Below are 24,996 nucleotides of genomic sequence, written 5' to 3'. Positions count from 1 at the left end.
CTTTTGCTTCTTCCCCCATTCTACTTCCCTCTGTCTCCCTGCATAGGTTCCCATCCCCCTGCCATATTAGTTTAACCCCTCCCAAACAGCACTAGCAAACACTCCCCCTAGGACATTGGTTCCGGTCCTGCCCAGGTGCAGACCGTCCGGTTTGTACTGGTCCCACCTCCCCCAGAACCGGTTCCAATGTCCCAGGAATTTGAATCTCTCCCTTCTGCACCACTCCTCAAGCCACGTATTCATCTGAGCTATCCTGCGATTCCTACTCTGAGTAGCACGTGGCACTGGTAGCAATCCTGAGATTACTACTTTTGAGGTCCTACTTTGTAATTTAGCTCCTAGTTCCCTAAATTCGTCTTGTAGGACCGCATCCTGTTTTTTTACCTGTATCGTTGGTACCTATATGCACCACGACAACTGGCTGTTTACCCTCCCCCTTCAAAATGTCCTGCACCCGCTCCGAGACATCCTTGACCCTTGCACCAGGGAGGCAACATACCATTCTGGAGTCTCGGTTGTGGCCGCAGAAACATCTATCTATTCCCCTTACAATAGAATCCCCTATCACTATAGCTCTCCCACTCTTTTTGCTGCCCTCCTGTGCAGCAGAGCCACCCATGGTGCCATGGACTTGACGGCTGCTGCCCTCCCCTGATGAGTCATCCCCCTCAACAGTACCCAAAGCGGTGCCCAAAACATTCAACCTTTTGGCAAGCTAGTGGCAAATATAGCTGAAAAACAGGCAGACAAGTGTGAATCGTCAAGAAATCTCAACACATGTCACAGTTGGCAACTTTAGTTAAAAAAAAACAAGTGATAAAATATTGCAGTCTGTTTGAGGTTAAATTGTGAGGATAGGTCGCATAAACTTGATTTATATTCCTTTGAAGTTAAATGTTTGAGGAGTAATCCAATGGAGGTGTTTGAAATGATAAAGTGATTTGATAAGGCAGATAAAGTTAAACTACTTCCTTTGGTGGTGGAACTCTAAACAAGGATGCATAATCTTAAAATTAGATCTAGCCCATTTAGGAGTGAAATTACAAAACACTTTTTCACAAAATGGTAGTGGAAATCTGGAATACTCTCCCCAAAAAACTGCGGATGATGGGTCAAATGGTAAAGAGGGCTAGGATGACAGAAAGGATAGCAAGCCATCGTTAATAATTGCAGATTTTAATTAGGGTGTTCTTGTTGCTGTGGCATGGTTAGAAACCAATAGCTCACTATCTCATGATGTGATGAATTCTACTGCACATTCATGATATCAATTGAGTAGATCTTCATAAGAGTAGAGGAGAACCTTGTATCAAAAATATCTGTTTGTAAGTTATCTCTGGCATGTAACTTTGTTTTTTGCCAGTCCTCTCCCTTCTCCTGAAGATGTTGATTCATTGTTGGGGTCACCTACCATGAATCATCCTCTGGTACCTTGCCCAAATGGCAATCATTTATGTGTAAGCTTCACAGTGAGTGTTGGCAGACGATTCCTCATTGGTGGCACCACAGCTCAGCCCAATTCTGTCCCTTCTCAATGTACACACATGCACATTTCTAGTGGGGGGGGGGAGGGGGGTCAATGGGTAGCGATTAGTAGGGAATACCTAAGCCAATTTCTGCTCCTGAATCCAGGTGCACTGAGATCAGTTGTTGAACCCCCTGGCACCTTGTTAAGATTGGCTAACTCAACACAGTCTGGGAGTAGATAGCCGCAGTTTTAAGAGATAAAATACAAACAGAGAAGAACAAAAGAATGAATGAGAGAGAGAGAGAGAAAAAGAAAGAAAGAAAGAAAGAAAGAAAGAAAGAAAGAAAGAAAGAAAGAAAGAAAGAAAGAAAGAAAGAAAGAAAGAAAGAAAGAAAGAAAGAAAAAAAAGAGAAAGAAAGAGAGAAAGAAAAGAAAGAAAAGCAAAAGAAAGGACTTGCATTTATATAGTGCCTTCCACAACCTCACGACATCCCAAAGCGCTTTAGAAACATAGAAAATAGGTGCAGGAGTAGGCTGTTCGGCCCTTCGAGCCTGCACCACCATTCAATAAGATCATGGGTGATCATTCACCTCAGTACCCCTTTCCTGCATTCTCTCCATACCCCTTGATCCCTTTAACCGCAAGGGCCATATCTAACTCCCTCTTGAATATATCCAATGAACTGGCATCAACAACTCTCTGCGATAGAGAATTCCACAGGTTAACAACTCTCTGAGTGAAGAAGTTTCTCCTCATCTCTGTCCTAAATGGCTTACCCTTATCCTTAGACTGTGTCCCCTGGTTCTGGACTTCCCCCAACATCGGGAACATGCTTCCTGCATCTAACCTGTCCAGTCCCGTCAGAAATTTATATGTTTCTATGAGATCCCCTCTCATCCTTCTAAACTCCAGTGAATACAGGCCCAGTCGATCCAGTCTCTCCTCATATGTCAGTCCCGGGAATCAGTCTGGTGAACCTTCGCTGCACTCCCTCAATAGCAAGAATGTTCTTCCTCAGATTAGGAGACCAAAACTGAACACAATATTCCAGGTGAGACCTCACCAAGGCGCCCTGTAAAACTGAAGTAAGACCTCCCTGCTCCTATACTCAAATCCCCTAGCTATGAAGGCCAACATACCATTTGCCTTCTTCACCTCCTGCTGTACCTGTATGCCAACTTTCAATGACTGATGTACCATGACACCCAGGTCTCATTGCACCTCCCCTTTTTCGAATCTTCCACCAATCAGATAATATTCTGCCTTCATGTTTTTGCCACCAAAGTGGATAACCTCACATTTATCCACATTATATTGCATCTGCCATGCATTTGCCCACTCACCTAAACTGTCCAAGTCACCCTGCAGCCTCTTAGCATCCTCCTCACAGCTCACACCGCCACCCAGCTTAGTGTCATCTGAAAACTTGAATATATTACACTCAATGCCTTCATCGAAATCATTAATGTATATTGTAAATAGCTGGAGTTCTAACACTGAGCCCTGCGGCACCCCACTAGTCACCGCCCGCCATTTTGAAAAGGACTCGTTTATCCCGACTCTCTGCTTTCTATCTACCAACCAGTTCTCTATCCACATCAATACATTACCCCCAGTACCATGTGCTTTAATTTTGCACACCAATCTCTTGTGTGGGACCTTGTCTGTTAAGTCCTGACTCTAATGTACTGACTTACACGAAACACATGCTGAAGTCAAGGTCACTCAGGACCTGCACCTTTAATTCCAGCTCTCCAGTGCTGCACATGCCTGAGACCTCCCTTTATATACCACAGTGGGACAGGTATGGAGTGTCTCCTGCAAGTGCACCCCTGGTGGTAAGGTATGCTTATTGTTACAGGTCATATCCAGTTACAGTCATGTATAGCATGGTAAGATAGAGTTATATACAGTAATGTGAGATACATACCATTGTCAAAAGCCTTTTGAAAGTCCAAATACACCACATCCACTGGTTCTCCCTTGTCCACTCTACTAGTTCCATCGTTAAAAAATTGTAGAAGATTTGTCAAGCATGATTTCCCTTTCATAAATCCATGCTGACTTAGACCGATCCTGTCACTGATTTCCAAATGCGCTGCTATTTTATCTTCAATAACTGATTCCAACATTTTCCCCACTACTGATGTCAGGCTAACCGACCTATAATTACCCATTTTCTCTCTCCCTCCTTTTTTAAAAAGTGGTGTTACATTAGCTACCCTCCAGTCCATAATAACTGATCCAGAGTCGACAGACTGTTGGAAAATGATCACCAATGCATCCACTATTTCTAGGGCTACTTCCTTAAGTACTCTGGGATGCAGACTATCAGGCCCCAGGGATTTATCGGCCCTCAATTCCATCAATTTCCCCAACACAATTTCCCGCTTCATAAGGATTTCCTTCAGTGCCTACTTCTCACGAGACCTTCGGCCCCCTAGTATTTCTGGAAGGATATTTGTGTCTTCCTTCGTGAAGACAGAACCAAAGTACTTGTTCAACTGGTCTGCGATTTCTTTGTTCACCATTATAAATTCACCTGAATCTGACTGCAAGGGACCTACGTTTGTCTTCACTAATCTTTTTCTCTTCACATGCATATATAAAATATATTGACGCTTTTGCAGTCAGTTTTTATGTTCCCAGCAAGCTTCCTCTCATACTCTATTTTCCTCCTCCTAATTAAACCCTTTGTCCTCCTCAGATGAATTATAAATTTCTCCCAGTCCTCAGGTTTGCTGCTTTTTCTGACCAATTTATATACCCCTTCCTTGGATTTAACACTATCCTTAATTTCCCTTGTTAGCCACGGTTGAGCCACCTTCCCAGTTTTATCCCAGACAGGGATGTACAATTGTTGAAGTTCATCCATGTGATCTTTAAATGTTTGCCATTGCCTATCCACCGTCAACCCTTTAAGTATCACTCGCCAGTAATTCTAGCCAATTTACATCTCATACCATCGAGGTTACCTTTCCTTAAGTTCAGGACCCGAGTCTCTGAATTAACTGTGTCACTCTCCATCTTAATAAAGAATTCTACCATATTATGGTCACTCTTCTCCAAGGGGCCTCGCACAACAAGATTGCGAATTAGTCCTTTCTCATTACATATCACCCAGTCTAGGATGGCCAGCCCTCTAGTTGGTTCCTTGACATATTGGTCTAGAAAACCATCCCTAATACACTCCAGGAAATCCTCCTCCACTGTATTGCTACCAGTTTGGTTAGCCCAATCTACATGTGGATTAAAGTCGCCCATGATAACTGCTGTACCTTTATTGCACGCATCCCTAATTTCTTGTTTGATGCTGTCCCCAACCTCACGACTACTGTTTGGTGGTCTGTACACAACTCCCACTAGCGTTTTCTGCCCTTTGGTATTCCGCAAGCTCCACCCATACAGATTCCACATCATCCAAGCTAATGTCCTTCCTTACTATTGCATTAATTTCCTCTTTAACCAGCAACATTACCCCACCTTCTTTTCCTTTCTGTCTATCCTTCCTGAATGTTGAATATGCCTGGACATTTAGAAAAGCATAATTCGGTCAGGCATAGTCAGCATGGGTTTATGAAGAGGATATATGTTTGACAAATTTGCTGGAATTCTTTGTGGATGTAACAAAGAGGGTGGATAAAGGGGAACCAGTAGATGTGGTGTATTTGGACTTCCAGAAGGCATCTGACAAGGTGCCACATAAAAGGTTACTGCACAAGATAAAAGTTCACGGGGTTGGGAGTAATATATTAGCATGGATAGAGGATTGGTTAACGAACAGAAAACAGAGAGTCGGGATAAATGGTTCATTCTTGGATTGGCAATCAGTAACTGGTGGGTTGCCGCAGGGATCAGTGCTGGGACCCCAACTATTTACAATCTATATTAACGACTTGGAAGAAGGGACTGAGTGTAACGTACCCAAGTTTGCTGATGATACAAAGATGGGAGAAAAAGCAATGTGTGAGGACACAAAATATCTGCAAAAGGACATAGACAGGCTAAGTGAGTGGGCAAAAATTTGGCAGATGGAGTATAATGTTGGAAAGTGTGAGGTCATGCACTTTGGCAGAAAAAAATCAAAGAGCAAGTTATTATTTAAATGGAGAAAGATTGCAAAGTGCTGCAGTACGGTGGGACCTGGGGGTACTTGTGCACGAAACACAAAAGGTTCGTATGCAGGTACAGCAAGTGATCAGGAAGGCCAATGGAATGTTGGTCTTTATTGCAAAGGGGATGGAGTATAAAAAGCAAGGAAGTCTTGCTACAGTTATACAGGGTATTGGTGAGGCCACACCTGGAATACTGCGTGCAGTTTTGGTTTCCTTTCTTACGAAAGGATATACTTGCTTTGGAGGCAGTTCAGAGAAGGTTCACTAGGTTGATTATGGAGATGAGCGAGTTGACTTATGAGGAAAGGTTGAATAGGTTGGGCCTCTACTCATTGGAATTCAGAAGATTGAGAGGTGATCTTATCGAAATGTATAAGATTATGAGGGAACTTGACAAGGTGGACGCAGAGAGAATGTTTCCACTGATGGGGGAGACTAGAACTAGGGGGCATAATCTTAGAATAAGGGGCCGCCCATTTAAAACTGAGATGAGGAGAAATGCGGTGGAAGCTGGGACACTGAATAAATTTAAGACAGTTTCTTAACCGATTAGGGAATAAGAGGTTATGGGGAGCAGGCAGGAAAGTGGACCTTAGTCAATGATCCAATCAGCCAAGATCGGATTAAATGACAGAGCAGGCTTGAGGGGCCGTATGGCCTACTCCAGCTCCTATTTCTTATGTTTTTATGAGAGATAAATGTTGGCCAGACATCGGGAGAGATCCATAGCTCTTCTTCGAATAGTGCCATGGGACTTTTTATGTCTACTTGAAAAAGCAGACAGTACCTCAGTTTAACATGTCATCTGAAAGATGGCACATCCAACAGTGCCCTTAGTACTGCACTGGAGTGTCAGCCTACATTACGTGCTCAAGACTCTGGAGCGTTACTTGAACCCACAGCCTTTTGATTCAAGCGATGCTACAACTGAGCCAAGGCTGACACAAATGTGAGCCAGTAAGTGTACATATCTTTTCTTTTATAATATTCAGGATAACATATCAATTTAGATTCATAATTTAAGGTTTTTGCAACAGTTTTCACTGTTTTGACGCAGGACACTTTCACATGTCAAAAACATTTGACAAAATAGACACTTTTCTTTGTGACAATGCTAATATAAGTGGCTTGCAATTATTAGATGTGTTATTATTTCAAAAATGACCTAAAAGATTTGGAATTACTTTTAAGTCTATGTATTTCATTTATGAATTGCATACTAAAACTAGCTATAGGGCAGTAATTGTCAGTAATAAACAAACAATACGCTTCAAGTAATGTCATAGTAGTGCAGCAAAAATTTTCATCAGATATGGCTCATTTGTACTGCACCAAAATCTGTCTAACTCCAGCTTCAAGTGCGCATAAAATACTGCACAAGTTGTCTATTTCCTAATCTCAAGGATAACTATTGATTAAATTATGAATTGATGCTTATTAATACCACAGTTTAGGGTTGTTTTGTTTTGTAGACAGACATTAATTCAAATAAGACTGAGGTGGTGCATTCAGATCAGAAATATTATCAACCATCAGAGAGAGCAGACTTCACAATGTCTGTTCAGGCTGCATTTAAACTTCATCTAAATATTTTTTTTGAATAATTGATTAAAGTTCACAGATCTGTACTCATGGTACTCTTAACTGAAATGTAACAACAGTTAATTTCCAGATTGATCACTTAAACTCAACAATTTTCTAAAAGTATAAACATTGTGTTTAAAATTTGACTTGATTTGCAAACAAAGTAACAATTTTCATAATCCTTAAAATAATTGAACTTTCAGCCAACGGAAACCATTATGCCTGTGCCAATGCTGATTACATTTGGGAGCTATCCACTTGAATTCAATTTCTCTGCTCTTGCCCTATATACTGTAATATTTCCATCTTTGTTTTTATTTAATTCCTTTTCTATAATAATGTTTTGGGCTGAAGACATTGGTCCATATAAACAACCCTTCCAAATTTCCCATCAGGCTCTTTGTGATTCTAGAACCAATAGCCCTGTATCCCATTTATTAACAAGAATTAATTCAGTCTATTTTAAAATAAAATAAAATAAAACCTGCCATGGTTCTATAAACATCTGAAAATGGTCAGTAAAAGAAGTATTGGTCCATCCAGCCTGTCTCATTCAGACATGATGCAGCCTACATGCATCAATCTAGCTGCTCCTAGTTATGCAACCCTCTTGGGAGAGGCAAAAGAAACAGAGAAAAAGCCTTAAGCTAATTCAGCAAAAGGATCCGAGAAATTCCTCTCTGATCCCCAAAGGCAATCAAGCATGTTTCAGAAGATGCAGTGACTTTTTAAAGCTACTTCTCCACCTACTTCTATATTCGCTACTCTTATGATCTCATCCAGCTCCATTCTGAAGAGCTACAATAAATCCATACTTATTGCACATCTGTGAAAATATTTCCTGGCATCTAACCTAACTTTATGTTTTTGTATTTTATATTGGTGCCCCTTAGTTCTCCTGTCCACCCAAATAGAATCTATTCTCTGCATCATTTTAAAAACCTCAATCGTATCACCTTGAAGTCAACACTTCTCCAATGAAAAAGCCCCTGTTCCTGGGTCTAATCTGATAGCTAAGACCCCTTTGGCAATCTATTGAAAAAAGAATCCACGCAATAAGCTTCAAATAATGTCACAGTACTGACATTAATCCAAAACAGCCTAAATTTCTTATGTCCCTTTAACACCATCTCTACTAGACAAAGTAGCCAAACTTAAGGAGGATAAAATCCCAGGTCCAGAGGGATTGCACCCGCGGATACTCAAAGAAATAAGGGAGGAGATAGCCGAGGCACTAGTTTCTCTATATAAAAATTCAACAGAAAAAGGAACTGTGACAGGCAGCAAATGTAATTCCTATCTTTAAAAAAGGAAGTAGAACTAATGCAGGGAACTATAGATCAGTTAGCTTATTTCAGTGGTAGGAAAGATACCAGAATCTTTGCTAAAATACAAGATAACCAAACATCTAGAGATGGAGAATATAATGAACAATGGTCAGTATGGATTCTTGAAAGAAAGATCATATTTAACCAGACTTACTGAATTCTTTGAAGTAGCATAAAGAGTTGACAACGGCATTGTAATGGACCTGCTATACAAGAGATTCATGACAACAGTGAGGACATGTGGAGTCAGGGGCCAGGTAGCAGAATAGATTGAAAGAAGGTGACAACACAGGCAACACAGGATAGGAGTTAAGTGACATTTGTCAAATTGGTAGAAAGTGGGAAGTGGTGCCCCGCATAGATCCATGCTGGGACCACTTGTTCACTAAATATATAAATGATTTGGACTCAGAAATTGGAGACTCCAAAATGGGGGTGCTAGCTATTAATGTGTAGGATTGCTCCAAAATACAGGTAGACATAAACAGGCTTGCCAAGTGGGCAGATAAATGGCAAATGAAATTCAATGTAGCAACTGTAAAGTCCTGACCCTGCAGTACAGACTTACACGAAGCACATGCTAAAGTCAAAGTCACTCTGGACCTGCACCTTTATTTCACAGCTCTCGAGTGTCCACACTTGCCTGAGACCTGCCTTTATATACCTGTGTACAACAGGTATGCAGTGTCTCCTACAAGTGCACCCCTGGTGGTAAATTATGCTTGTGGTTACAGGTCATATCTAGTTACAGTCATGTATAGCATGGTAAGATACAGTTATATACAGTAGTGCGAGATACATGACATCACCCTCCCCCAAGGTCCTATTGTCTTTATAGATTCAGTCTCTCAGGTGGTCTACGCTCTCGCATGGAGTGTCTTAGTTGTGGTTCAGTTGTTTGCCTTGGTGCCTGTTTTTCTTCCCGTGTGATTGCTGGCATCTCGCCTGGGCTGTCTGTTTCGTTCAGTATGATTGCTGGTATCTTGCCTGGGCTGTCTGTTGAGATTGCCCTTTCCTCAGGTTGTTCCCTCTGTCTGTCCACCAGGTGTGGTGTGAGTTCCACATTGTAGTCTGCCTCTGGTTCTGCAGTGTTGTGGGTGAATCTACTTTTTACTTGGTCTACATGCCTCCGGCAGGTTTAGCCATTGTCCATTTGTACAACCAGTAGCCTGTTTCCTTCCTTGCCTGTTACTGTCCCTGCAAGCCATTTGGGACCCCTGCCAAGTTTAGCACAAACACTTTGTCCCCTATCTCATTCCACCTCCCCCTCGAATTTCGGTCATGGTACTCAGTTAGCTTCCAGCGCTTTGCCTCAACAATTTCATGCACGTCTTGAGAGGATTAACGGGAGCCTAGTCTTTAAGGTCCGTTTCATCAATAGTTGCGCGGGGGGAACCCCAGTCAACGAATGCGGACGAGATCTGTATGCCAGCAGCAGTCGCGACAGGCGGCTCTGCAGCGTGGGACCTTGGATTTTTAGCATGTCTTGTTTAACGATTTGCACTGCTTGCTCTGCCTGGCCATTGGAGACCGGCTTGAACGGTGCCGTCTTAACGTGACTTATGCCATGGTCAACTATAAAATCTTGAAATTCTGCGCTGGTGAAGCACGGACCATTATCACTGACCAATATGTCAGGAATTCCGTGCGTTGCAAACATGGTTCTAAAGCTCTCCACAGTGGTGGAGGTGGTGCTCGAGTTTAAAATGGTGCACTCGGTCCACTTTGGAAATGCATCGACGACTACAAGGAACATTTTGCCCATGAATGGGCCCGCATAGTCGACATGCACCCGCGACCACGATTTGGTGGGCCAGGGGCTTAGGGGGGCCTTCCTAGGGGCATGACTGAGTTGGGCACAAATGGTGCACCGCCGGACACAGAGCTCCAAGTCCGTGTCAATGCCAGGCCACCAGACGTGGGATCTGGCTATGGCCTTCATAAGGACGATCCCCGGGTGCTCGTGGTGGAGCTCCCGGACAAACGCCTCTCTGCCTCGCAAGGGCATAACTTCTCGGCTGCCCCACATCAGGCAGTCTGCCTGCAGTGATAGTTCATGCATACGCCTATGGAAAGATTTGATCTCCTCGGGGCAGGCATCGCGAGCCTCTGTCCAGTCACCAGTTAAAACACATCTTTTGACTAAGGATAACGTGGTGTCACTGGTCGTCCAGGCTCTGATTTGGCGAGCTGTCATGGGCGAACCTGTGGATTCAAAGGCATTGATTGCCATGACCATCTCACAGTCCTGTTCGTCGGACCCTTCCGTGGTCGTCAGGGGTAGCCTGCTAAGCGTGTCGGCACAGTTGTCTGTGCCTGGTCTGTGCCTTATTGTGTAGTCGTAAGACGCCAGCATGAGTGCCCACTGCTGAATGTGCGCCGAGGCGTTGGCGTTTATTGCCTTGCACTCGGATAGCAGGGACATGAAGGGTTTGTGGTCGGTTTCTAACGCGAACTTGGCCCCGAAAAGGTATTGGTGCATCTTTTTGACACCGTACACGCACGCGAGCGCCTCCTTCTCAACCATACCGTACCCATGCTCCGCCCGCGAAAGTGACCTGGAGGCATAAGCAATGGGTTGTAATTTACTCGCATCATTGACATGCTGTAAAAGCTACCCGACCCCATACGCTGACGCATCACATGTAAGAACTAGCTTTTTACCTGGGTCAAAAAAAGCTAAAACACTGTTGGACCATAGAAGGTTGCGTGCCTTATTGAAGGCGCGTTCTTGGACGTCCCCCCAAAACCAATCGCACCCCTTTTGAGTAGCAAGTGGAGAGGAACAGCAGCATGCTCAAGTTCTGCATAAAGTTCCGAAAGTAATTGAGTAGCTCGAGAAAGGTGCACAGTTCCGAGACATTCCGGGGCCTGGGTGCCAGATGAATTGCTTCGGTTTTGGATTCTGTTGGGCGGATTCCATCAGCGGCAATCCTTCTGCCCAAAAATTCAACTTCAGGCGCGAGAAACAGACACTTGGATTTCTTAACTCTTAGGCTTACCCGATCCAATCGACTTAGTACTTCCTCCAAATTGCAGAGATGGGAGTCGGTGTCCCTGCCCATGATGAGTATGTCATCTTGAAACACTACCTTCCCCGGGATGGACTTGAGCAGACTCTTCATGTTGCGCTGGAATATAGCAGCTGCCGACCTGATGCCGAATGGGCATCGATTGTACATAAAAAAGCCTCGATGTGTGTTGATGATGGTGAGTAGCTTAAGACTCTTCGGTCAGTTCTTGCGTCATCGACGCAAATGTGAGAACTAGTTTCGAGAAAACTTTTCCTCCAGCCAATGTGGCAAATAGGTCCTCCGCTCTGGGCAGCAGGTATTGGTCCTGTAGGGAGACTCTGTTCATGGTAGACGTGTAATCCCCACAGATTCGGACGGATCCATCAGGCTTCATGATGGGGACGATGGGACTTGCCCAGTCGTTAAATTCCACGGGCGAGATAATGCCTTCCCGCAGAAGCCGGTCCAGTTCGTGTTCAATCTTTTCCCTCATCACATAAGGCACAGCTCTAGCCTTGTGATGGACCCGTCTGGCATCCTGTGTGATATAGATTTTAACTTTAGCCCCTTTGAAGGTGCCCACACCTGGCTGAAAGAGATGTTCAAAATGACTTAGAACTGTTGAGCAGGAGGTCCGTTCCTCTGATGACATGAACATCATCCCATTTCCAATTTAGTTTTGCCAGCCAGCTTCTCCCAACAGTGCTGGGAGATCTCCGGGGACAATCCACAGGGGAAGTCGGTTCACCGTCCCTTTGTGTGTGACTGAGAGCATGGCGCTGCCAAGGACTGGGACGATTTCTTTGGTATAGGTCCTTAGTTTGGTGTCGACCCTTGTGAGTTTTGGTCTGTTGCTTTTGTGCGGCCACAGCTGTTCAAATTGTTGGACGCTCATGAGAGATCGACGAGCTCCCGTGTCCAGTTCCATGTTGACGGGTATCCCGTTGAGTAGGACCCTCATCATTATTGGAGGCGTCTTGTTGTAAGAACAGTGGACATTGATTGTGTTGACCCGCTGTCCCGGGCACTGTCCCCACCGTCTTCTGGTCCGCTTTCCGACCCTTCCGATTCATATACCATCCGAGCTGCTGTTTTTCTGCACGTGCGAGCCAGATGCCCTGTATAGTTGCAGTTTCTGCAAACAGCATACTAAAATCGACACCCCCTTGTTGAGTGCCTTCCCCCACATCTCCAGCACAGACCGCTTCCATTGCTTCTGAAGGATGAGCTGCGTCTGGCTGATCTCTCTTGAACTTCTCTCAGTCTGTAATTGATTGCTCGCATTGTGGGTTGATGAGGTGTGAACGGCCGTTCATGTGGCCCTTGATGGCTTCTGGCACCACTGCCTGCTGTTGAAGGCCTGCTCTCCTGCCTTTGTCTGTGTGTGGGGGTAGTGGCTTGTTTCACGCTGTGAACCCCTTGTTCCGATGTTTCGTTCGTTGTCGTACCCGCAGTATAGATTAACCTCGTTTCTTCTTCTCCTGCCAAGAATGTCTGTGCGACCAGTGCTGCTGCCTCTAGGGTCAAGTTCTTGGTCTCTATAAGCTTTCGGAATATGCCTGCGTGGCCTATTCCTTCAATAAAAAAGTCTCTCAGTACTTCTCTCCTTAGTTCATCGGAGAACTCAAATAAACTAGCCAGCCTCCGAAGTTCCGCCACAAAGTCGGGTATGCTCTGGCCCACACAGCATCTGTAATTGTAGAACCTGTGTCTGGCCATGTGTAGGCTGCTCATTGGCTTCAGGTGGTCTCTCACCAATGTTCTCAACTCCTCAGCTTGCTGGTTTCTTGGGTGCCAGCAGGTCCTTCATTAAGGCATATGTTTTCGAGCCACAGCTGGTCAAGAGATGGGCTCTTCTCTTGTCTGCCTTATCGTCGCTCAACCAATCTTTAGTTACAAAGCTTTGCTGGAGCCTTTCTACAAAGTCCTCCCAATTGTGTCCAGCATTGTATTTCTTATCTGAGCCATTGGTAGCCATTCTGTGGATTCTGTGATCCCGTAACTTGTCGCCACTGTAAAGTCCTGACCCTGCAGTGCAGACTTACATGAGACACATGCTGAAGTCAAGGTCACTCTGGACCTGCACCTTTATTTCACAGCTCTCGAGTGTCCACACTTGCCTGAGACCTGCCTTTATATACCTGTGTGGAACAGGTATGCAGTGTCTCCTGCAAGTGCACCCCTGGTGGTAAAGTATGCTTGTGGTTACAGGTCATATCTAGTTACAGTCATGTATAGCATGGTAAGATACAGTCATATACAGTAGTGTGAGATACATGACAGCAACATATGAGGTGGTTCATTTTGGTAGAAGGAATAAGGAGGCCACTTATTCCTTGGAATGCAAGAAACTAACTGGAGTAGAGGAGCAAAGAGATCTGAGAATACAGATATATAAATGGTTAAAAGTCACAATGCAAGGTAGTAAGGCCATAAAAAGTGCAAACTAAATCCTGGATTTCATTTCTAGAGGAAAATAATACAAAATCACGGAGGTAATGTTAAATTTAGATACAATTTTGGTTAGAACACACTTGGTGTACTGTGTGCAGTTCTGTTCTCTATACTACAAAAAGGAGCATAACAGCAGCATAGACCATTTGCGCCAAATGGCCTGTTCCTGGCCTCAAGAACCTATCCCTGGCCCCCTCCTCTTCCTCAGCTTCATGCTGTCTCTCAGTGAAATCTGCATGGCATAGAGTCAGCTTCTGTATTGATGCTCATGACACCCAGCTGTATTGGTCCATCACTTCTCTCAACCCCACAATTACTTGTGTGCTGTCAGATTGCATGCCCAACATCGACATGGATAAGTCACATCTCAAGGAGGCCAAAGCCTTCATTTGTGGTCCCAGTAGAAAGAGCGCTCCCTTTTTCATTGACTGTATCCCATTCCCTGGCCACTCATTTAGTGTGAACCAGACCATGTGAAACCTTGGTACCCTGTTTAGTGTAAAAGTGAGCTTCAAACTCCACATCCTAGAAATGCAAGACCAGTTATTTTGTCACCTCTGGACTTGGTTCTTTCAATGTTTTTGTACTTGGCCTCGAATGTTCCTTTTAATTTATTTTGGGTGCATGGCCACTTTAAGAGGCTGCACGTCCCATTCAAAATATCATGCATGCGTGATTTTTCCTATTTAAAAGCCGGTGAGCCAACTGTGTGGGAGGGGCAGAGCGCTGCGAGGCCGCACAGTTTAAAGAGAACATTGCTGACCTCCACCCTCCACAAACTCCAGCTTGTCCAAATTTCCACTGCCTGCATCCTGCCCTGCACTAAGACTCATTAGCACATCACCCCTATCCTTGCTGACCAATATTGATTCCGAGTCACCCAATGCATTAAATCCTCATCTCCGTCTTCATATCCCTCCATTGCCTCACCCTACCCTATCTCTGCAATCTCCTCTAGCTTTGCATCCCTTCCAACACCCTCTGACTCTGGCCTTTAGTGTGTGTCCTCTCCCTTCACCATACCACTGGTAGCAAAGCCTTCAGCCACCTCGAGCCTACTCTCTGGAACCTTTGCTAAACTCAACAACTTTTCATCTTTTAAAACCTTTTCAAAAGCCATCTTTTTGACCAAGCTTTTAATCACTCCTTCTAATCTCTCACTCCAAGGCTCAATGTCCAGCTTCGTCCTTTCCACCATAAAATACCGTTTGCCATTTTCAACATTGAAAGTGCTATATAAATGCAAATTTATATTTTTATCAACTTTAAACTGTGTCCCTCAGTCCTCAAATCTTGTACCGAACAGAACGTTCCTAGATCAAAATTCTGAAGATGTCAATCCTACTCCTACTCCTTGAGAGAATAAACTTCCACGATGGACAACATTTTCTCGTGCAACAGCCCTCTTAGTTCAGGAATCAGCCTCATAACCCTCCCCTGGATTCCCTCTAATAGTTCTTCAAATCCCCTCGAATATGGAGACCATAACTGAACACGGCATTCCAGATGTGGTCTCACCAAACCTGGAAACAACTTCAACATTATTTTCTTGGGCTTACAGGTCATAGGCCTAGCTATATATCCCAACAATTTATTTGCCTTTTTTCACTATGGATGAACATTGAACCAACAATTTGAACAAAATATCCATCAAAATGCCCAGACAGCTTCAACCGAAGGTATCAACTGACTGACTTCTGTTTCACCACAGATGCTGTCTGCAGTATTTTCTGTTTTTGCCCAGCTATCTTTTCTGATCTGTTAAAGTTCATAAAAAGTTTTCATTTCCTTTGTCTCGTTGACTATTGTGCTATTATTGGCTTTAACTTTTGCATCATGATTTGAATTTAATGTCGTCACAGATTGTGGATTTGGAACACAAAAAGAAAAAGGAGTTCATAACATGCTCTAATTTAGTGAAAGTTTGTTACTGTGTCAATTTATACTTGCATTTATCTGTTCCTTTAACTCCAAACCCACTTATCTCTCCTATGGAAACTGGGATTAAGATCTGATTGACCAGCCCAAAGGCCTTTAGCATCAGTAGTTAGACACGAGATTGTTCTATATACCAAGGCTGCTTGACAAAAACATTATTAAACTACCCATCTCCTGCAGATAAGGATGAATGCTCTCTGTAAACGTATCTTTCTCTTCCAGTGGCTTGCACTTTTGTAAAGATTAACTCAGCAGGCAAAGTCCAATACTGTTGTACACTGTACCTCTGAGTTTAAAAAAAAAGAAAATCACTCTAAACCTCAGATTATCGAATAGGTCAGACTTGTTGACTATCTTCAATGGCAAATGTTCAGTATTTTTCTGTAAGTGGCACTACTTTACTCTACTGAGAGTTCAGAGGTTTGTGAACTATATGTTCTTAACCATCTCACAAGCTTCATTTAGTAATGGGCCAGATTTTGCTGGAGTGGGGCATTTTGCAGTGTGCCCTGTTAGTTAGACAGTTTCCCTTACTGTTCAGCTCAAAAATATTTTGCCCTGCATGTTGGGTGGAAGTGCGAACTGATAACAGGACATCTAGGCCCTTGGTGAACGACAGGACCAACGGTCTATATCCTTAGCCAATGAGATTTAAGGATTGAGAAAGAAACAGAGGAACCACGGAGAAGGAAATAAGGTGAATTAGAGTTAAATTAATACAGAAAGAGAAATGAGAGAAAGAGAGAAAGAAAAAGAGACAGAAGGAAAAGTAACAACAGAAATTTCATTAAAAAAGATACTTACGCTGTTAAGTACTAGTCCTAACTTTCTGCAGCAAGTTTAAATGGCAATTAATACGCAAAAGCTGCCATATTCGCGAGGCTAACTCAACTACCAACTTGTGGCGATTCGCAAGTGAGGGGGAATCTCTTCCTCACCACAAGTTGCTGGACAATTTACACATTAATAACGGCGTGCACATTAAACTCGCCGTTAAATTTTGGCAGAAAAATCTGGGCCAATGATTTTCAACTTGACAAGGTTTAAAATTATGCTTCACTTTAAACATTTTGTGTGTTATAACTTAAATGACAACATGATAATGGCAGAGATACCACTACAAGAGAAAGCCTTATAGAGAGGCCGAGTGTACCACCACTTTATTGATGGTAGGTATAATACCTTCTGTGAGCGTACTATTAGTTGGACAACTTTGGATTGGCAAATAATTTATTTCAGTAGATTACAAAATCTCACAATACTTTGAGATAATTTTCACTTTCAGAACGGGTGGTAAACTTGAAACTACTCAAAAAGGAAATTAAGTAAAATGTTGATGAAAGTGGTTGAGGGTCAGAAAAGACAACTCCAAAGAACATATATCAAACAAAGCTAAACAGCTGAGTAATGTCAAGAGATCCTGTTTCTCATTAAATATTCTACCAATTATGAAAGAATTTAAATAGTAGCAGTTTCACCATCAAGCTCACAAGCTGGCACTGCACTGGTTGATTTCAAGTATTCTAACTTCATTATGTCCAGGAACATTGCTATTATGTAGTGACAAAATTCCATAAAATAAAATAGCTTGTATTTTTCTACATAATGCTACAAAGCTCTGCATCAAATAGGCAGACATAGTTTACATGTATTTCTCATTAAAACAGAGGTATAAGCCCCTCAGTATAAGTTTAAAAAAAACAGGAAATGCACAGAATCTATAGAATAGAAGTTACTTATTTGTAATCTTTAACATCTGCAACACAAGGGGCAATATGCAAAAGATTGTTTTACCATTTTTGACATCACTGACGAGGGACAAAACGCTCCAACTAAGAGCTGTGTTCCTGACAAAAGGAGGAATGAGAGGAAAATAAGAGGTAATTTATGTAACTGCTCACACTTCCATGTGCAAAAGGATGCAGTGCAATTTTGATTTACAGTAGCTGTCAGTGAAGACTTTAAAAATGATTTATTTGAACTAAATTGCTGATTTGTAGAATCAGTTAATATTGTAAAATACGGAGCAGATATCTTTAATTTTTTTCTCTCAAAACAACGGATTGCCAAGAAATAAATCTTAACATAAGCTGCGGCACTTTATTCTTTGCGGCCGAAATTGGTCGAAATCGATGGGCCGCCCATTTCTTGGCGGTATGCCAGCGGTATGTCGTTTCATAACACCGAGACTGAAGAAGGCAAAATTGGTGAAAAAAATGTTCGCCGTTATGTCGGCGATATGTTAGCGGTCTGCATCGGGTGGTATGCATCTTAGTAGTCAATCAAGATCGACTCTCTGTTCAATGGGCGGTGCAGCACGGAACTGCGCATGCGCAAATTTTTTTTCCACAAGCGTTTTACCCACGATTTCGGGGGTCAGCGGTCACCCACGCATGCACAGTGAGTTGTGGAGAGAGAGAGAGAGAGAAAGTGAGAAGGAGCAGCAAGGTAGTCGAAGGCCAGTGAGTTTGAAAATAGATAGCACAGTGGAAAAAAATTGGTAACATCTAATAATTATTCAGTTTCAACACAAGAACAGATATTTAAGAAGGGAAAATTAATATCCAGAAAAAAATTATGCCAATACTAAAGAAAACATCCAAGCACAGGAATATCGAGAAGGAGGGGAGATTGAGTGCACCTGCCTTCGATGAAACGGAGTTACTTGCCCTTCTCGAGCACATCACAGAGAGGTACTCCAACCTCAGTCATGGAAAGTCCCTCCCAAAGGAGTACAAATGAATTTGGGTCAAAATTGGGGAGGCTGTGTCCGCGAAAAGTACGATGGTACGCACCGGGGAAAGGTGCCGTAAGAGGTGGAACGACCTGGTGAGGGTAGCAAAAGTAAGTAATGATTTTATTTATGCCCACCACACGTGCTATGTACCATGTAAATGTAGGTTCAGTGTCACATGGATGATGTTATTTATTTTAAGGTTACGGCAATTTATTCGTGCTTTTCAGGCAATGACAAGAGGATCAACGCAGTGCTTTGTGTGTATGTGCGTGTGTGCGATGTTAAATAGATTGAAGATTTATACTTTGATTTACTTTCCTTTCATCAGAGGAAGACATCTGCAATAGCGGCCGATCAGCGTCGTACGGGGGGCGGCCTCACAACCCAGGAGCCGCTTACAGATATCAAGATCCGTGCCCTGTCACTGGTTGGGGATAGCAACTGTGTTACCACCAGCATTGGAGCTGATCCACTCACACAAGATGGTAAGGTGAATAAAATGCAGTATGTGTTGCGGTCTTATCATGTCAGGTAATCTAACTGTAATGTAGGCCTGATGTAACGTAATGTAAGTTTATTGTACTGTAATGTTGGCCTCATGTGATGTACTGGAATATGGGGGCATGTAACGCAATTCATATGTATTCTGTCTGCGATATGTAATGCAGTTCTGCAGCAGTGGTAGACGTTTAAGCAAGACTACGATAAGTCACTGTACTATGTACTAATATAACCCTTACCTGCTCCCTGGTGCCATGCCTTTTTAAATGTTGTTTTGTACTTCCAGATTCCAATGATTCAGACCACAGTGACACTGACAACAGACCCACTGCCTCCACCTCTGGCATCACCCAGCCCTCTCCTGACGAGGAAGAGGAAGAGGAAGAAGAACAGGATAAGCAGCTGATCCAGCAGCCAGTGGAGGTGGAGCTGGTGCTGGAGACGGAGGAGGATGCACCAGCTCCAGGTGGGACAGCTGGAACATCCTCCACCACCACGGAGTCTATATTCATGGGATTCCCTCATGGGTCCTCTGAATCTGCCGGACCATGCACAGCAAGGCACCCTCAGTGTTGCAGGGCCTTTGCCACAGTGACAGAGGTTGGTACAGGAAAGGTCGATTGCTGCAGGCGTGCACCAGGACTTGATGTGTCTGTCACAGGCCAACGTCGACATAAGTCGAGAGCTGCTCAAGGCCATGACTACAATAGCCACTAACATCACAGTTCTATCAGAGCGCCAATTGGAAGAAGGGTTGCTTATGATCGCCGCGATGGAGCGAACCGCCGACACCGTCGAAGCCATGCAGCAATCGACAGGATCGGGACATGGCGTGGAACCCCCATGTGCCATAGTAGTCAGGTCGATAGCACTTGAGGGTGGGGAGGTGACATCATCTTCCAGCCCTGAAGCCTTGCCTTCCACAGCGTGAGCTTCTCCTGAGACCCCAGTTATTGCACCTGCAATGTTTCATTCGCCCCACCCCCAACAACAACAACAGTACTTGGGGTGCGGTGCTGGATGCCGACTTGGTATATACTCAGGGAGATCCAAGGGTGGTGTACCAGGCGGTTGCGGAAGGGGCAGAGGGCGTGGGTGGGGAAAGTAAAGGGTTTGTTATACAAGTTATAAAATGTTTGTTAAAGTTGGTATTAAAGTTTTGTAAGTTTTGTTAAAGTTTTTATTAACATTGTAAAAACAGCTGTTAATTTTTTACAGTTTGAAAATTGTTGCATATTTTAAATATTTTTAGATAAATATTTGAATTGAATTTAACCACTCTTGTACAGTGTCGAACCTTCGGGGCAACAGTCATGAGGGTCCCAAAACGCAGCTCTCCACATTCAAGCAAAGCGTTCATTTATGAGCTGCGGACATAATAATTTTGCAGTGCCATATGCTCCGCGTGTCCTCCACTGTGGTGTTGGAGGTGGTGCCATGGGTTCATCTGCAAGCTCCTCGTCATCCTCCTGCCCCTCATTGTCCTCTTCTTCCTCCTCCATCTCCTGCACTCTCTCTTCAGGTGATCCCGCAGTCCCCTGTGGCAATTCCTGTCGCCGCATGATTGCTAAATTATGCAACATGCAGCACACCACTGTGAACTGAGCAACCTGCTCAGGGTAGTATTGCAGCCTGCCTTCCGAGTGCTCCATGTTATGTATGTAACACTACCAAAGTGTAAGACTTGCCACCAGGGGGCGCATCTGTGGGAGACCCAAGGGTCACCTGCACACCCTGGGCAAACAGGTATAAAAGGCAGACTACCATGCTGCCTCCTCACTCTGGAGTTACAATAAAGAGACCAAGATCACAACAGTTTGAGCTTAAGTTGTGCAGTCTTGTGGAGTTATTCGAAACATAACAGTCCAAGCATCGAAAGTGCTGCTTCAGCACTCCGGTTGTCTTTTCAATTATGTTACGTGTGGCTATATGGCTTTTATTGTATCGTTGCTCGGGTTCTGTGTGGGGGTTCTGCGGGGGTGGGGGTCAAGAGCCAGGTAGCGAGGCCATACCCTTTGTTACCCAGCATCCAGCATTTACCTTGTGGCTCAGACTCCAACAGCTCAGACACAGCGCTCTCCTGCAAGATATGCGCATCATGGATGCTCCCTGGAAAGTTGGCATTCACTGCCATTATCCGCTGTGTATGGTCGCATACCAGCTGCACGTTGAGGAAGTGAAATCCCTTAGGGTTTCGGTACAACTTCGCCTCCTGTAATGGTGCTCGCAGGACAATATGGGTACAATCAATAGCATCCTGCACCTTGGGGAAGCCAGCAATGCATGCAAATCCCAAAGCCCTGTCACTCTGAGCATTGTAGAAGTTTATACATTCCATCCGGCGTGCATACAGTGCTTCGATTACCTGTCGAAAGCACCGATGAGTAGAGTACTGAAAAATAGCACCTATGTCCCCAGTTGATGATTGAAAAGACCCACATGCATAAAAGGAAAGTGCCACAGTCACCTTGATCTCAACAGAGAGTGCAGTAATATTGGTGCTACCGGGCTGCAGGTCTGCTTTAATGAGCTGGCAAATCTCAGTGATGACCTCTTTTCGGAAGCGCAGCTTTCGGACACACTGTCGATCGGCCAAGTCCAAATATGAACACTTCTCCCTGAAGATCCTTTGCGGGTAAGACCTCCTCCTCATCATTCTGCGACCTCTTCCATGAGCCTTATAACTCTACTCAATAAACTTCCTCACATCTGGTTCCTCCATTAGACAAGCTGTCATCAATACAGGCTGAGATAACACAGGCCCCATTCTTTTTAAATCTCCACAATATTTTTCGATCAAAAAAATATTAATAAACTGCCTTTCTATCTTAATAATTTACTCAGTAATAGTAAATATACCTTTTCCAATCAAAATCGCACTATAAAATCACTTTTCACCTCAGAGATCCAGAGCTGCTGCTTTAGCGGACAGTTTCTGATTTCCAAAATGGCATCTCCGTGCACTCCGCCCATTCCTGGCCACTTACCATCGCGTAAAACCACCTTTTCCAGGAGGGTATGCAGCTCCGGTGGTATGTTGGCGGTATGCGATGAAAATCTCACTTTTTAGGTGGTCTTTAGGCGGTTCTGCACGACGGACGGTGTGCATACCGCTCGGTGGTATGTCATTGATGAATATTCCACCGAGCGATGTGTCAATGCTATGTAGCTGTTTCCTGACCAAAAGCGCCCTTTTGGCCGGCGGTCAGCGGGCGGTATTTCATAAGAACATAAGAACTAGGAACAGGAGTAGGCCATCTGGCCCCTCGAGCCTGCTCCGCCACTCAACAAGATCATGGCTGATCTGGCCGTGGACTCAGCTCCACTTACCCGCCCGCTCCCCATAACCCTTATTGGTTAAAAATCTATCTATATGTGATTTGAATACATTCAATGAGCTAGCCTCAACTGCTTCCCTGGGCAGAGAATTCCACAGATTCACAACCCTCTGGGAGAAGAAATTCCCTCTCAACTAGGTTTTAAATTGGCTCCCCCGTATTTTGAGGCTGTGCCCCCTAGTTCTAGTCTCCCCGACCAGTGGAAACAATCTCTCTGCCTCTATCTTGTCTATCCCTTTCATTATTTTAAATGTTTCTATAAGATCACCCCTCATCCTTCGGAACTCCAACGAGTAAAGACCCAGTCTACTCAATCTATCATCATAAGGTAACCCCCTCATCTCCGGAATCAGCCTAGTGAATCGTCTCTGTACCCCCTCCAAAGCTAGTACATCCTTCCTTAAGTAAGGTGACCAAAACTACACGCAGTACTCCAGGTGCGGCCTCACCAATACCCTGTACAGTTGCAGCAGGACCTCCCTGCTTTTGTACTCCATCCCTCTCGCAATGAAGGCCAACATTCCATTCGCCTTCCTGATTACCTGCTGCACCTGCAAATTAACTTTTTGGGATTCATGCACAAGGACCCCCAGGTCCCTCTGCACCGCAGCATGTTATAATTTCTCCCCATTCAAATAATATTCCCCTTTACTGTTTTTTTTCCAAGGTGGATGACCTCACATTTTCCGACATTGTATTCCATCTGCCAAACCTTAGCCCATTCGCTTAATCTATCTAAATCGCTTTGCAGCTTCTCTGTGTCCTCTACACAACCCGCTTTCCCACTAATCCTTGTGTCATCTGCAAATTTTGTTACACTACACTCTGTCCCCTCTTCCAGGTCATCTATGTATATTGTAAACTGTTGTGGTCCCAGCACCAATCCCTGTGGCACACCACTAACCACCGATTTCCAACCCGAAAAGGACCCATTTATCCCGACTCTCTGCTTTCTGTTAGTCAGCCAATTCTCGATCCATGCTAATACATTTCCTCTGACTCCGCGTACCTCTATCTTCTGCAGTAACCTTTTGTGTGGCACCTTATCTAAAGCCTTTTATAAATCTAAATACACCACATCCATCGGTATACCTCTATCCACCAAGTTCGTTATATCCTCAAAGAATTCCAGTAAATTAGTTAAACATGATTTCCCCTTCATGAATCCATGTTGCATCTACTTGATTGCAATATTCCTATCTAGATGTCCTACTATTTCTTCCTTAATGATAGCTTCAAGCATTTTCCCCACCACAGATGTTAAACTAACCGGCCTATTGTTACCTGCCTTTTGTCTGTCCCCTTTTTTTAAACAGAGGCGTTACATTAGCTGCTTTCCAATCCGCTGGTACCTCCCCAGAGTCCAGAGAATGTTGGTAGATTATAACGAATGCATCTGCTATAACTTCCGCCATCTCTTTTAATACCGAGATGCATTTCATCAGGACCAGGGGACTTGTCTACCTTGAGATCCATTAGGCTGTCCAGCACTACCCCGCTAGTGATAGTGGTTGTCTCAAGGTCCTCCCTTCCCACATTCCCGTGACCAGCAATTTTTGGCATGGTTTTTGTGTCTTCCACTGTGAAGACCGAAGCAAAATAATTGTTTAAGGTCTCAGCCATTTCCACATTTCCCATTATTAAATCCCCCTTCTCATCTTCTAAGGGACCAACATTTACTTTAGTCACTCTTTTCCGTTTTATATATCGGTAAAAGCTTTTACTATCTGTTTTTATGTTTTGCGCAAGTTTACTTTCGTAATCTATCGTTCCTTTGTTTATTGCTTTCTTAGTCATTCTTTGCTGTTGTTTAAAATTTTCCCAATCTTCTATTTTCCCACTAACCTTGGCCACCTTATACGCATTGGTTTTTAATTTGATATTCTCCTTTATTTCCTTGGTTATCCACGCCTGGTTATCCCTTCTCTTACCGCCCTTCTTTTTCACTGGAATATATTTTTGTTGAGCACAATGAAAGAGCTCCTTAAAAGTCCTCCACTGTTCCTCAATTGTGCCACCATTTAGTCTGTGTTCCCAGTATACTTTAGCCAACTCTGCCCTCATCTCACTGTAGTCCCCTTTGTTTAAGCATAGTACGCTCGTTTGAGACACTACTTCCTCACCCTCAATCTGTATTACAAATTCAACCATACTGTGATCACTCATTCCGAGAGAATCTTTCACTAGGAGTTCGTCTATTATTCCTGTCTCATTACACAGGACCAGATCTAAGATAGCTTGCTCCCTTGTAGGTTCTGTAACATACTGTTCTAAGAAACAATCCCGTATGCATTCTATGAATTCCTCTCAAGGCTACCCCGTGCGATTTGATTTGACCAATCGATATGTAGGTTAAAATCCCCCATGATTACTGCCGTTCCTTTTTCTCATGCCTCCATTATTCCCTTGATTATCGTCCACCCCACCGTGAAGTTATTATTTGGGGGCCTATAAACTACGCCCACCAGTGACTTTTTCCCCTTACTATCTCTAATCTCCACCCACAATGATTCAACAT

At 43.8% G+C, this 24,996-nt stretch overlaps 1 protein-coding gene across 5 annotated transcripts in view; it reads right to left on the bottom strand.

Moving 5' to 3' along the window:
- Positions 1–24,996, bottom strand: part of metap1d (methionyl aminopeptidase type 1D (mitochondrial)) — a 209,307-nt gene that overhangs the window by 27,826 nt on the left and 156,485 nt on the right. The window lies entirely within an intron of this gene.

This window comes from Pristiophorus japonicus, chromosome 3 (assembly GCF_044704955.1).
Source record: "Pristiophorus japonicus isolate sPriJap1 chromosome 3, sPriJap1.hap1, whole genome shotgun sequence".
NCBI lineage: Eukaryota > Metazoa > Chordata > Chondrichthyes > Pristiophoridae > Pristiophorus > Pristiophorus japonicus.
The sequence above is the reverse complement of the archived record's forward strand: the minus strand, read 5'-3'. Positions and strand labels throughout refer to the sequence as shown.